Source organism: Oryzias melastigma, linkage group LG21 (assembly GCF_002922805.2).
Source record: "Oryzias melastigma strain HK-1 linkage group LG21, ASM292280v2, whole genome shotgun sequence".
In the NCBI taxonomy this organism is placed as follows: Eukaryota; Metazoa; Chordata; class Actinopteri; order Beloniformes; family Adrianichthyidae; genus Oryzias; species Oryzias melastigma.
The window spans coordinates 14,729,049-14,742,078 of record NC_050532.1 but is presented as its reverse complement, the minus strand read 5'-3'; the positions used below and the strand labels follow the sequence as shown (position 1 = coordinate 14,742,078).

Sequence of the window (13,030 nt, the reverse complement as noted above, 5' to 3'; positions counted from 1 at the left end):
GGGGTCTTTGAACGTCTCCTGACCCTAACCCTGACGATGATGATGATGATGATGAGTTCAGAGTGAAAAACATCCCAGACTCCATTCATGTTGTTTTGTCTTCATTCAGATCCAGCAGCAGTTAACCCTTTAACACCGAGGCTCCAGTGTTTATGTTCTGTCTTTTACTGTCATTTTTTAACTGTCGACACGATCAATTCCAGCAGATTCTGGAGATCCAGATGCTGAATCTGCAGGAATTACGTTGATCATGTTGAAAAGTTACTTTATACTCAAGCAGGGTGATGACCTGTGATCTTCTGTCCCCACCCTGTGGGTGGAGCTAGCCCCTCAGCAGTGGTGGCTGTGTCCCTCCGGGCACCGGGCCTGTGCCTGATGGCGGCTGGACAGCCACACAGGAATCGGGACCCCTCAGCCAAACCTGGTCGAGCCGCTTTCCTCCTTCAGCATCTGCTGGAATTACGTTGATCGTGTTGACAATTAAAAAATGACAGTAAATTTAAGTGGTATTTACATGGTACTTTTTGTACCTACTGGGTACTTACAGGTTTGTACTTTTTAATGGGACTTTAATAGGACATGTAATTACCTGGTACTTGCTGTGTATTTATGTGGTAGTATTCGGTTCATACTTTTATGATACATGTAATACCATCAAATACCCTGTAATTACTGTACTGTAAAAGAAAGTGATAACTTTTCAGGACTGATACTGGAGGATAGCAAAAAACACACTCACACAACACAATAAAGAATAATGTATCCTGACAAACATTGAACTGGTGAAATTATACTTTGGGGAGCTGTTCTGGGAGACCACCTGCAGTGACCCCGTTTGTTGAGAAGGCCTCATCACTGGTTTTGAAGAACAACTTGAGGGAAACGCTGAGGTAAAACTACATGGAAAAGACTAAAAAAAGGAATGCGCAGATTAATACATAAATAGATGCAGAGATCTAAGATCCCAGTTGTGAGAGGAAAACTCCAAGGCTTTGAAGTAAACTCCTAAATACGTGAAGTTTTCCCTTTTTTTCGGGGGGGCTCTCAGTTTGGACCTTGGATCAGGCTACTGTGGAATGTGAGCGGTTGGTGAGCCTATTAGCACATGAGACTTGTCGCTCGCACCTCCATGTGAGTGTGAGGAGTCAGGCTTCTGTCTTACAGGCAAGGAATTCACCATCTTTCTGTTTTTGGAGCCCCCATAACAAGAACTCCCAGAAAAGGACGGAGGACTGTGGCATCAACTGTATCAGCTCACTGATAGTTCTGAAGGAGTCTTTGATCCTTAAATCAATCATGACACGTTGCATTCAGCTGTGATCAGACTCCACGGCTCCTTCTCTCTACAGCTCTGTTGGAACGGGTAGGAACCTGGTAAATGCCCCCCACCCCCACCCCCGTTCTGGTTTGATTTCATAGTATTCAATCACACATATAGCACATGTTTTCTCGGGGTGGGGGTACCATCAGGACCAAGCTCAGACCAAAAAGCTCTACCAAATCTCCAACCAAAGCCTTCTTCTTTATGGCCTTTTTCTTTTTCCAGTTGGGAGGTGTGGTGGTAAAGTCATCTTCACACTGTACTGAACCACAGATCACTTCACACTCCAGCTTGCAATTTGTTGTTTGCTTCAAACCAGAGTTCAGGTGAGCATTTGCAAACCAGGGGAGCCATCAGAGGAAAGCAGACATGATGTGGACGGCTTCAGTCCGGAATAAAACAACAGCTTCTCGCTTTCTTTAGAGTTTTTGGACTGAATCTGATCAGTTATTTCAACTCCATATCAGGAGTTTTTATCATGTAAAAAGCAAACCTTCTGACTCCTCATGACTTCTCCTTTGCACCCCAGGGAGTGCCCTAACATCTTCCCTCTTGCTCTGGTTCTCTTTCCCATTCTCCTCCAAACATCCACAAACCATCTCTATCTGGAAAAGGAGAGGGAGAAAGTGAGCATCCTATTTGCTGCAGGGGAGTTTAAGATTCAGTCATTTCTTCTTCATAAAGTAGGGCAACATTAGCAATGAGGAAATTGAACCAAACAGGTTTTTGTGAGATTGACCTAATCTGAGTATCGACTGGCCTGTCAGAAGCTGTTTAATGAGGACCATCAGAGGGAGAGAAGTCAGGGATGTAAACAGACCAGCTCCAGCTCACTTTGTACTCCCATCTGTTCTGTCCACCACCACCTTGTAAAAAATGTAGATATAATGAAACTGCTCTGGATTTAAAGAAATAGTTACCTCTTTAATGAATTTTTCAACGGATAACACTCTGTCCAAAATATTTAGACTTTTATGACAACTTAGACAATAACTTTTCAGTTGCAGCCACAAAATGGGATGTAGACTTGAGCAGTAGCACAGATCAAAATTTGCTGGTCAGAAATTTGTCTAAGCACCTTTAAGATCCTAACTTGCAATGGGACTGAATAAAACAACAGTCCTGGACGCCATCCTCCTGCAACAAAAACATAACTCCCTTCTGTAACAGTAAAACACTGGAGGCCTTCAGCCCAGATCTGTCTGCTCAGCTGTTGGACAGGACAAGTTCAAAAATGCTTCCAACACGTTTACAGTCAAAATGCATCATATGATACAAGTAAATTAGAAGGCTGTAAGAAATTATATGTCATGGTGCACCTGTGCTCCTACTACGCCTCCTAATTGGACCCAGCTGTCAGCACTCATCACCTCTTCACCAGCCTACTTAAGAGGAGCCTTCCCCAGCATTCTTCGCCAGTTTGTTACCTTACCCGGTGCAGTACCCTGGCCTCTCATGTTTCGTAAGCTTATGCTTTCCTTGAGTTTTGCAACGCCTCACCATAGTACACCTCTGTCTCCAGGTCCTCATCATCCATGTGCCGTCCTGGGTCCAGCTACGTCTCGACTACTCTGCCACGCCAAAGTCACTCCACGCCACGCACCATCCGCCGAACTCACCTTGTTGCTCCACTCTGCCGCTCCAGTCCACCGCCGGTCTTCGCTCTCCATCTCAAGTCACAGAATCCATTCCAAGTTCCGGCCGCTACTCCACTTCCTCCACGGACAATAAAACCTTTCTAACCACTTCTGCCTCCCATCATCCTTCCGGGTTCCAGCGTCTGGGTCTGTCTCGTCACGTGATCATGACATTATATTTGCATTAAAAACAACAGTAACATTTCATTTCTTTACGTACATCAGCACAGATTTGATTTTCTACATGAATGCTAATATCTCTGTTTTTTAAGAGAAGTTTTTGTAGTTTAATGGTAATTTTTCAAAATCTGCATAAACTTAAGTTCTGTTTTAACACATTGTTTTAACATATTCTGTTTTAACACAGTCTTGTTGGATTTTGACTGTACGACTCTATTCAAAAGATAAGCTCTTTGTGAAAGTTTTTAAGTAATTGAGGTCCTACAATGGATGGATGGATGGATGATGGATGGATGGAGAACTCTTGAATCAATCTTCCATGTTGGATTTGTAGTCTTTTTTTTAACAAACTTTATTGCACATTTTTTTAATTTACAGAGATTCACAATCAGTTTTGCAATAAAGAGAGCATTTCAATACAAGAAAAAAACCCAATGAATAGAAATGAGAGAGGGGATTAGTTTTCACATCAAAATATTGAATCTTTCACATACAGACAAGATTTTGTTTGCTTTTTGTTTCTCAAAGTTTCAGATACTTTTAGTATATGAAATATTGTTTTCATCCAGAGAATTTACATTTTTGATTATGACATTTGGTTGTTGGATTTGTATTCCACTTGCGGGTTGAGTCACTAAAACGTGTCACATCCACAGAGCTGAGTCCCGGTTGGTTAATGTGACAACCTTTGTGAATGCAGCTATAAAGTTCCTACATCCTGGCTGCATTCAAGAACGGCCCAATACGCTGTTTAATAATCCAGCATTCAGCTGGTGGTGTCCACACAACGGACAAGCAGATAGCAGCAAGAAGGGGATTCTTCTTCTTTTGTTTTCCTACTATTAGAAACAAATACTTGGACTTTTTTGTATTAATTATGGGGCATATCTGTTTAAGGAAGTGGGAAAATATCAAGTCCCACCAGATAATATTGACAACCTAAGTTCAAAACAGCTGATAAGAAAACTCTGATGACCCATCATTCTAGCAGCATTTAAACGCATCACTGACAAATTAATTTTGTATACGTGAAGAGTCTCACATCAGATTTGTGCATCAATGTGGTTTTGTGTGTGTATAACAAACGATTCGTGTGTAATTTTTAAAGATGTGTGCGTACAGTAGTTTCAAGCTATTGTAATTTTAATTTGTTTAATGTGTAAATTGTATTTTGTATTTTTTTGAATTTCACAATTTTTGAGCTCACACACAAAATCTATTGTATGAGTTACAAATCAAGAATGACCCACACAAAAAATCCAAAGTTACACATATATCAAGAATGACACACAAACAAATTGGGCTCATACTGTGTACCCCTCATATCAACATGTTACTACCCAGTCTGAGGCTTTGATTGGTCACAGTGCCAGGTTGTCACAATTTAGCATCAAGAAGTTTAACTGGTTGAACTTCCAGCGTACAGTCCATGCATGTCTACTTCATGTGAGGCGCCTGCGGCCGGACTTTAAACCTGTGAAGCAAGGCGGGAATCTGAGAGTTCTGGATGCGGAATCCCAAACGAGGGTGTAAAGGTGTGCTTATGTGGACGTTTCACTGAGAGTGACTGCCTGAACATGAGTTGTCACAGCCATTGTGAACGCAGCTTCACAGTTTCCTTGAGGCTAAAGGGACGTCATGAAAATGGAACGTACCATTGTCGTGCCTGTGGTAAATGCATTGTGTTTGTAAGTCACACTCACTTATGACATAGAGCTGATGCTATTATACGATGTCCTTACACCAGTCATTAGTCAGGTGTGAGTACTGGATCCTGGGGTCAGAGCTGCAGGCAGAAGGCCTAGAGGTAGACCACTCGATGTAGTTACAGAAGACGTGAAAGAACTGTGGTCAAAGAAGAGGATGAGTTAAAGTGAGGGAGATGATCCAGTTCCCCCAAGCTAAGAATACACAGGAAAACTCAAACAGGATGAGAACGTGTTCTGTGAAGTTCCTGTTGAATAAAGGATTCCGTCTGCAGTTTGATACAGAGTCCTCCAGCCTCACTCCATCTCCATCACATGCACTCTGCATGTGAAGCAAGTCCATACAAATCATGACAACGTTCTAAAGGTTGAATTCCTTTCATGAAGAAAGATATTCAGCGCTGAACCAACTGGTCATATAGCTCTTTAGTTTTTTCTGGCTGAAGTGATGCACGTGTGGAAGTGATGTGAACTCGTCCTTTATGTTGTTGCTGAGCTTTTGGGTCCTTTCTTTCCGTCCTGATTGTCTGTGCTGATTCTGCATGAAAGCAGCTGGATGAAGGTCACTGCTCCAGCCTCATGTCACCAGGAAAGCCATGGCCTTGGTTGTCTGTGTCACTAAAGACTTTTGGGAGGCATCTGAAAGGGACAAGACAGAGCGTGCCGTCTTGTTCAAGGTAAATCTAGCCCCCACCCTACCCCTCAACCCCATATGGCATGAAGCACAGAAGCAGATCTGCTTCAATCCACAGTTCAGATCCGTCCAAATTCAAGGACTTGAACTACATAAAAACCTGCTTTGTGTGGATTCGGAGTCCAAATTATGATTCAACAAAGTTTTATTGAATCTGATACTTTAGTTTGTTGATCATCCAAAGATTTTCTGATCAAAAGTCTTCCTTCAGTTTATTTGTGTTTCAGCCAAGGTCATTACAGCCAGCACACGTCCAGAAACACAACTTTCCATTTGATCTTTATGACTCCTGTATAATATAACAGCTCAAAGAACAATATCCAAAATAAAACAAAGCTAAGGGTTTGGAAAAGCTGAAGGTAGACACATGGTTCCATTTACATAGATGGAAAATTGGAAGATCACACATGAGCAAAAGAAAGTAACATGAACAAAGAATTAAAGGACCGTGTTAAGTTTTTAAAAGGAGAAAACTTCAAATATTTTCTCAAACTCAGACTTTGGAGCATCCACAGCTGCAGGGTTTTAGCCAACACCTCTCGGCCCTCTCATGCGGTTGATGTGAAGCTAGCTCCTGCCAGTGTTTCCCAGGGTTAGATCAGGTAAACTATCCATAGGTGTAAGGAAAGCCAGCCAAATTCTACCGCGTGCTGCATAGGCCTGAGGAAGACCTGAATACAGGTTGAAACGTCGCCACTATAGCACGCCATTTTTGATTGTATTAAAAGACTTCCATTTTACTTTTTTAATTCTATCTTTATTCTAATTTTGCTTTTTCCATTTATTTAGCATAAAAACCTAAAAAAAACATAAAAAGACGTATATATCATTACATCTTATGAACGTAGAATCGCAAAGGCAAAAACAAAAAGAAAAATAAAAGAATGGGTGATGAATGGACACTGATCCATTCATTCATGGACAGGACAGAAATACCAATGCCAACATGGGGATGGACCACGTACCCCCCAACTTCCATGAAACGGGAAGGGGGGTCAGAACTGTCCGTCCTGGGATGGGATCTCTCCCTCATGTGGGAATCCCTAAGGTTTCTTCTTTTTTTCCTGACTCAGGTTTTTTTTTTAGGAGTTTTTCCTTACCGCGAGGGAGGGTCTAAGGACAGGGATGACCGTTCTTTATAGTCTGTTTAGTTTTTACCTATTGTGCATATTTTATGACTCCATCTGTGCATCTGTAAAAACTACAGGCATGAAGCCCAATGAGGCAAATTGAATTTGTGATATTGGGCTATATAAATAAAATTGAATTGAATTGAACCCTTTGGCTTAAAAGAACCCTTACCTGAACTACAGTTGTAACGCAAAAGTGTTCAGAATTTTAAAAAAAATTTAAAAACTTGAACAAAAGCTTAAAATGGGAAAAAACAACATAACTGTTAGGGTTGCAAATTAAAATAAAGTTGTTGTTTTTTTGGAGCAATACGGTGGATTTTCAGATACAGTCGAGGACTTCCGGTTCTGGACAATGAAAATACTCAAGCTCATAACCTGCTCTAAATAACTTACTAAAAAAATCAGGGACTCAGCTTTGGGCACATGATGTTTTCACTGACTAGATCAGTGGGTAGAAACAGGGATTCAACATGGCGACTCGACGCAAGGATTTTTGTCCTGAACTTCCATCCATTTTCTTAACCCTGTGGGTACGCAGGGTTTCCAAGACTGTCCCAGTTAAGTGAAGGCGGGATATACCCTGGAAAGATCTCCTTTTTCTTCACTTAGTTCAGGTAAATCTTCTCCTGAGTAAAAGACCGGGGTGCATCACTGTCCAGCAGCCCAGAGAACCACCATGGCTGCCGTTGTAGCGCGCGGGATCACTGTAGCTTCATGGCTTATGATGATTTTCTTATTTTCATCAAGACAATAATAAAAAGATCCCCGAGTTTTATTTTTATTTCCCCTCTCGGGTTCCTTCTCAAACTCGGCCACAGACAGACAGAAGTAACGTTTAAAACAACCCTCACTAGTGAAGTAGACATTAGAGAGTCTCTGAGAGATCTGGTGAAGACAAACATGGCGATGTGCTTGCTGGCGTCTCTTTAGAGCTCTCCAAAACATATAAACCCAAGATACTTGAAACATCATCCACGTTTTCCATTATGTGGCAACAAATGAATTCCAGAGCAACTTTGGCAGTTGCCCTGCAATAGCCGTGTGTGGTGTGAATGCACCATTAGGACTTCCTCTGGAGAAAAGTCTTGTCAAGATCCAGTTTTATGTAGCAGTCTTCCAACAGGCGCGAGCCACGACGGCAGGAACAGGAGTTTTACGTACTTTTTTTTTTTTACTTGTCCTGACCAACAGCTGAGCAAACAGATGCGGGCTGAGAGCCTCTAGTGTTGGACATATTTTACTGTCACAACAGGAGTTAAATAAGTGTATTCAATGCTAAACTTTATTTATATAGACACACACACTTGTTGGCCAAAATAGTCTCCGCATTTAAACTGAACATACTCACATATACTATACATATACTATACATGTACTTAATTCAACTGTAACAGCAGCTCACACACTCCATCATACAAACCCATTCAGATAAAGACTTTCATTCTGTCACACAAACGGTTAGTGCTAAGGTGAGCTGATACCTGTGCTCAGGTGAGTGTTTATGTTTCACTGAGGTGGATGGTGATGGAATGTACTCAGGGGGAGAGCGCCCGGCCATCCCCACGCCAAGACCCCCCGCCGGGGCAGCAGCTGCAGCCAAGATCCCCCAACACCCGCCATGGAGCCACGGAGAGAAACCGCCCGCTGGGCAATCCCTCCGAGCACCCAGACCGGGGCACGCGGGACCGCCGCCGCAGAGGCCCCCCACACCCAAGAGCAGGAAGGCACAGGAACACAGAGAGTGCAGGCCCCAGCCCAGCCCCGGAGAGCATCCCCCCACCCCAGGTGCTAGCCAGGCCCCCCAAAGGAGACCCACCAGACAACTAGACAACCGCCCGCCCCCACCGCGAAAGATCCAGGGGGGAGGAACCCTAACCCTCACGTCCCTTTTTATTGATACACATAAACCAAAGCAGCAGCGCTGCAACCAAAAGAAAATAACATAAACATCAGAACATTTAACAGAACATAATAAACAAACATAAATGAAAAGAAACACACTTTGGTTTCTGTCGGTTGTGTCATGGGTTTTGATGATGTTCTATTTTGAATTGTCATTCAGTCACTTCAGTTTCAGGTTTGTCAAGGTCCACAGCTGTCTTCATTTCAGTCTATTTAAGTGTCTGCTTTTCAGTTCTGTTCTGTTCTGTTCTGTTCCGTTCACTCACCGTTTTTGTTTCTGCCTGAGTATTTATCATAGTTCAGTTTGGTTATCAAATGTTTACTCTTTCGCCACTAAGCCTGGTCTACTGCGTTTGGGTCCTCCTCCACCACCATTAGGACATCGTGCTCTGATACCTTTTGCAACCTGTTCTTGATAATTCTAATGTTTTATACTTTTTCTTTATCACAAGTCATTCAGATTATAAATTGGCCAACCAGATGCCTTGATAAAAGTGGGTGGAGCCTGCTGTCCCCCACCTCAAATGCTTAAAATGTTTGACAGATTCTCTTGAATCCGCTTACAGAAAAAAAAGAAAAAAAAAAGAAACACTGCAGTCCACACTAAAACAACCCAGACCCCCCAACCCTCTGTTTTCAGCCCATTGTCCAGCACGCCTGAAGCTGATGAGAAGATCGTCTGTGGACACTGTCACCGAGGCTCCGGCTCCAAATGCTTCACATAAAATGAGGTGTCTCAGGTCAGAGTAGATCTTCTGTCCTACAGTGACATTTCAAGGACGCCCCCCCATGATGACATTCAGATACTGGGGTAAAGAAGAAGAAAGAAGAATGCTTCTTCACTTCAGAAATGCTGAAACTTGACCTTTAGTGCTCCACCTCGGCTGCTGTGTGAGAAACTGGCTGGGGAGGGCGCAGAAGTGTGAAATGCTGGACAGTGTTTGGGTTCCTGCTGCTCTGTTGGTCAGTGCAGAGGGAGGGGCTGACCCTGGGGGAGAGCTATGGAGAGAAAATGGACTCATCATATTTGTGCATGTGTAATTCCTGATTTGTAACTCATACAATATGTTTTGTGCATAACTTTATGGCAGGGATGTCAAACTCAATCGCACAGGGGGCCGACATCCAGAAAACACACCTTAGATTGAATAAGATAAATGTGTGTTTTATTAAGCACACATTACTATGAATAAAAACAGGCAGGAACATTATTCCAGAATAAATCAACTTGAACCTTAATTTTCAATATTTTACTCTCTACCATCCATCCATCCATCCATCTTCTTCCACTTCATCCGGTACCGGGTCACGGGGGCAGCAGTCTAAGCAAAGATGCCCAGACTTCCCTCTCCCCAGTCACTTCCTCCAGCTCCTCTGGGGGGACCCCGAGACGTAGTCTGTATTTATTATCGGGCATGTCTGTTTAAGAAAGTAAAAAAATATCTCAAGTTTTCACGAGGTAATATTCACAACTTCCCAATATTCACAAAGTTCAAAGCGGCTGTTAAGAAAATGCAGATGACCCAGTATTCTACCTGCATTTGAACGCATCTGTCTTGAAGACTTCTGTTCATTATACTGGGTTCCGTATGTTGGTAATCGCAGAGTGTGCATGGGTCAAGTGCATATGTACGATCCCCAAGATGATGACTTTATATTATTTCCCTCATTATTTGCAGGAAAAATGTATAGCACCTCTTCTCTATGAACATCTGTGTGTGTGCGCACGTGGGTGTGTGCGGTTCTACAACAGAATAAAGAAAACAAGCAACATAATAAATAAACAACATGCAATAAAATGTATAACTTTGCATTATAGCAACAGGCTAAATCTAGCACTGTAAAATGTTTCAACAAATTAGATAAAGTTATAAAGTTAACAGAAAATGCCCACACTCAACAAGGAGATTTATCCTCTATAAAAACAGAAAAATGGCTGACCGCTCTCATGGATGCATACTTGAGCTTATAAAACCAAGCTGATCTGAAACATTGCTTTCTGCTGCACTGTTTACTTTCGGTTTCAACTTATCCTTTTTAATACTTAAAAAAACGTCCACACCCTCTAGAGGTGAACTTGAGAACAACACCTCAGTCCATCTTCAGAACAGCATCACTTACACAGAAATTTGTGTAAATGTAGTTTTTGGTGTGCACAACAAGTGATTTATGTGTACTTTGAAAAGATTTGTAGTTAGTTTCAAGTTGTAATTTTAGGTTGTGTATGTTTAAATTGTAATTTTTGTATTTTGTCATTTTTGCACATGTGGATACACAATTGTAAGTACATAAAGTTACGCACGAAATCTATTGTATGAGTTCCAAACCAAAATAATTCCAAAGTTACACACAAAAAAGGCAGATACGAGTTTCAAATCAAGTATTCAGATGAAGTCAGATGAGACTATTTTTTCTCCATATGGAGAGCTGCTTCTCTTTGGGGATTAGCTGCTGCTCCCACACTCCGCTCACTGTGTCTCTTTGGGCTAAATCATTGAGCTTCAGCTGCTCTGCTGCAGCGTTCACCGTCTTTCTGCACTGATCCTTCATCCCACCAGACTGATTAACCAGCCAGGCATGATCTCAAATCCAGACAACTCTAAAAGCCACTTCCAGATTTTCTCCTTTCATTCCACAGATGATCTGCCAGATGTTCCAGTTCCAGCAGACCTCTACGGTGTTTACAAACCCTGATCGGTTTATATTATGATCAGCAAGTTTCCTGATCAGAAATTTCAGCTCTGTCCTGAATATAGAATAGAATAGAATAGAATAGAATAGAATAGAATGGAACTTTAATTGATCCAACAACAGTAAAAAAGATCTCTGACCATCGCTCAATAAAAACAAATGATAATCTAAGGACCAAACGTTTTTCCTAACCTTTGGCTGATCAAAAAAAGTGTCTCTAACAGAGATAAGGGCTGAATACCGCGACTCTGAGCTTCTACTACAATAAAAATGAAGGATTCCTGATAAAGTCTCTGCAGAAGCTCCCATGAATGTTGGTTCAGGTTGACTGTCACTGACCCTGAATGCAGCCCCATACCACCACACCTCCTCCATGTGTCTCACACTCTGGAGCCTTTCTTACCCCTTTCATTCAGTTTGACGGTAACCACAGCCTTTTAGTAACACCTCCAGGTAGTTCATACATTACTTTTGTTTCAAGCTGGAAATCCACACAAAGAAGAACCTTGTTTCTGTAACTGTCAAATGGATCATAAGACTCACCAAAATACATTTCTCATTGTTATTTTGAATGTGAAAGGTCTTTGAGAACACGAGTCAAATATGTTGATCAGAGCAGGTTTGCTGTCTCACAAAGGTAATCAGCTTCAATCATTAACCAAAACTCTTCTTCATAAACTGAACCTGATTGATTTAAGTTTAGAGCTGTTTTCATTTTAAAAGGTTCAGCCTGTTTAGGGCCTTGGGGGGTCATCCTCTCCTCTCACAGTCCCAGGCAGACTCAGATAGATCACTCTACTGATGTGGAGTTTCTGACCAGACACAAATGATGTTACAGGACACCAAAGATTACTGGTTGATCCTTGCATGATCATTAAAGGACAAGAGGCTCCATGTCCCTTCATTGGAGTTTTTCAACCCAAAATTTCCACAGTTCATTCCCATAGATGTCAGGATTCAGGAGTGGTGTTACTACCGACCACTAGATGGCAGCAGAATGCAGAGGGAAGAACTTCAGCAATGAGAATGATAACACAAAGGTAGAAATGTTTCAGATTTGTTCATAACACTGCATTTTATTGTTTAAACATCAGGATCTGTCTGAGTCCTCCTATTGTTTCAGATACTGTTGTACAGAAAAACAAAAGGTTCAAAAGTATGGAACACAAAGAAAGAAAACCAATAACTGTAAGTGGTGGTGAGACGATCAGCACTACTGCCCCCTGCTTGGTTTCTGCACAGGATACAGCTGTGTTTCTGGATCCAGAATGTGAGGACGAGGTGAAGACAACACAAAGAACAAAAAGATTCCGTAGGAGCTGGGTTGAATCTCAGAGGGGAATCAGTTCTCAGCTGGATAAGGACACTCAAACACCAGCGGCCTCATTTCAAAAGACCTCGACGACACAAGAGTCACTGGAAACCTTTACGCTCAGAATTTTAAGACCGACTCCGATGGTCTTTAATATCCAAGAAGGGAGACCTAAAAGATCTAGCAAACTACCGACCCACCAGTCTGTTGTCTCACCTGTATAACCTCTTCATGAAGATCCTGAAGACCAGAATAAACAAAACATTAGACGAGCATCAGGCAGCGGAACAAGCAGCATAGCGTACAGGTTCCACCATAGACCACCTACATGCTGATACAGAAAAATACCAAATACCAAATTCCAGTTCACAGGGCCTTTATGAGAAAGCCTTCGACTCCATTCAACACAAAGCAGTCTTTAAAGGCACTTAAAGACAAACAAGCAAACACGCAA

At 42.0% G+C, this 13,030-nt stretch overlaps 1 long non-coding RNA gene across 1 annotated transcript in view; it reads left to right on the top strand.

Annotated features, from left to right (window-relative positions):
• Positions 1 to 3,105, top strand: part of LOC112138008 — a 5,585-nt gene extending 2,480 nt beyond the window's left edge. The window contains exon 3 of the long non-coding RNA XR_002917685.2: positions 2,844 to 3,105. This is a non-coding gene — a long non-coding RNA (uncharacterized LOC112138008). The remainder of the gene's footprint in view (positions 1 to 2,843) is intronic.
• Positions 3,106 to 13,030: the final 9,925 nt, after the last annotated feature.